The 2,075-nt window shown below is 42.6% G+C and overlaps 1 pseudogene; it reads right to left on the bottom strand.

Moving 5' to 3' along the window:
- Positions 1–237: 237 nt before the first annotated feature.
- LOC129084599 (fatty acid-binding protein 5-like) lies at positions 238–886 on the bottom strand (annotated as a pseudogene).
- Between the last annotated feature and the right edge of the window lie 1,189 nt (positions 887–2,075).

Below are 2,075 nucleotides of genomic sequence, written 5' to 3'. Positions count from 1 at the left end.
GGAAGGGAGGGAGGGAAGGAAAGGGTTGAGGGGAGGGGAAGGGGAAATGTCAGACCAAGGAACAGGTGTAAAGGACACATGGATGAAGCCAAGTCGGGGAAGGATTGAGGGGGGGAGGTGGGGGAGGGCAGGGGAGAGTAGTGGCAAGTAAATGGAGACAAATGTATGTGAAAATTTTTAAAAAAGAGAAATAAATAAATTTAGAAAAATAGAATTAGATTTCCTGATTTCTTTTTTTTTTTTTTTTGGACATAAACACATTTATTTACTAACCAAAGGGTTGGTCCTAATTAAACCAACACTTGAAAATAGTTGTATGTAAAATGTTTGTGGTAAAGATAACAGAACAGTAAAGGGGGAAGAAAAAAAAAAGCATGGAGAGATTTGCTCATCGAGCTGAGCTTGTTTATCCTCACAGCTTATTCCTGTCCAGAAGGATGATGGAATTTTTACTCAACTTTTTCATCGATCCGAGTACAGGTGACATTGTTCATGACGCATTCCACCATCATTTTCTCACCTTCCAGTCTTCTTGTGATTGTGCTTTCCTTTCCATCCCATTCCCGATGTTGAACCAACACGTCATTTACAAAGTTGCAGACGGTCTGAGTTTTTCTGCCATCAGTTGTAGTTTCTTCAAACTTCTCTCCCAGGTTACATGAGACCTATGTTGTTTTCGATGTGCTCTCACTTTTTACGGAGAGGATTTTGCCATCAAAAGTGATATTACAGTCTGGTTTGGCCATGGCACCCATTTTCCGCAGAGCCATTCCCACATCTAGTTCCTTCATGTACTCATCGAAGCCTTTGCTCTCTACTAAGCACCATCTTCCTACCAGCTGCTGAATGGTGGCCATGGTAGACGCAGGGGACTTGCGAACAGCCGAAGAGCAGGATCCTGTGCTAGCAGCGTGGCCAGATTTCCTGATTTCTATTCCAGGATTCTATCCACCTCCCCAAAGAAAATAGAAGAAAAGGAGAAAGGTGGGTAACAAAGCAAATAAAGAGGTGAAACTAGAAATAAAAAAGGAAAAGAAAAGAGTGAAAGATTAAACTGAGAAAGAGAAAGAAACAGACAAAGAACAATCATCAAAACTGATGGTGACTCTAGCCCTGACTGCTGTGGCTCAGTGGGTTGGGCATCGTCCCACAAACCGAAAGGTTGCTGGTTCAATTCCCAATCAGAGCACATACCTGGGTTGCAAACCAGGTCTCTGGTTGGGGGATCAATTGAAGTTTCTCTCCCTCTCTTTCTCCCTCCCTCCCCCTCTCTCTAAAAATAAGTAAATAAAATCTTTCAAAAAAAACCTGATGCTGATTCTAAAATCCATGTGTACAAGAAGAGCACTGAGGCTAAATTCTCCAATTTTCACTTTTATGTTTAAGCAAATGAATATACTATTTGTCATTCTTGTCGTAAGAAGGGTCACTTGGACCAAAAATTAGAGACCAAAAGTCAGCCTGGGATCCTGAGCAGGGAAGGATATTTGCTTTCATTTATATCTCAGCCCACAGGTGGGGCCAGGAGGGCACAGTCAGACCCTGGGCACAGAGCAGGGCAGGGAAGGAGACCAACCTGAGTGTCCTTCTCTCATTCCTGCTTTGTGGTGTTCAATGCCACTGGTCCCTCTCACTATCCCACAGAGGGAAGACAGCTTCATCATCAGGTTATCTCATTTTTCAAACTTTAGTGATGAAACTATTTCAGTTTGGAAAGTGAAGCAATTAAATTCTCGGTGGCAGGTCACTTGGTGCTAAGTGAAAAGTTTGATTCTGCCAGACAAGAGACTCATGTCATTACTCACATCACAGTCCCCCTATGCCCGCTGGCATGTTCCTCATCGATCTCCCTTCCTTGAGCTGACTCATTCTTGATCTCATTCCAGAAAGGGTGCACTAGGGGTCCAGATGGGAAGTAAAGTCACTTACATGTTGGTTACCTAGGAAATTGAAAATCTGCCATGGGAACAGAGCGAATTGATTTCCTGTAATATCTGGATTCTAAAGTTACTGGTAAAATAATATTAGAAGAAGTAAGGAACTAATAAAGCCAAACGAGCAGAAGTTAACTAGCA

This window comes from Pteronotus mesoamericanus, unplaced genomic scaffold (genome assembly GCF_021234165.1).
Source record: "Pteronotus mesoamericanus isolate MK-2021 breed Mesoamerican mustached bat unplaced genomic scaffold, CSHL_Meso_final contig_130, whole genome shotgun sequence".
NCBI classification, from domain to species: domain Eukaryota; kingdom Metazoa; phylum Chordata; class Mammalia; order Chiroptera; family Mormoopidae; genus Pteronotus; species Pteronotus mesoamericanus.
Note: the sequence above shows the minus strand (reverse complement) of the source record. Positions and strands in the feature narration are given on the sequence as shown.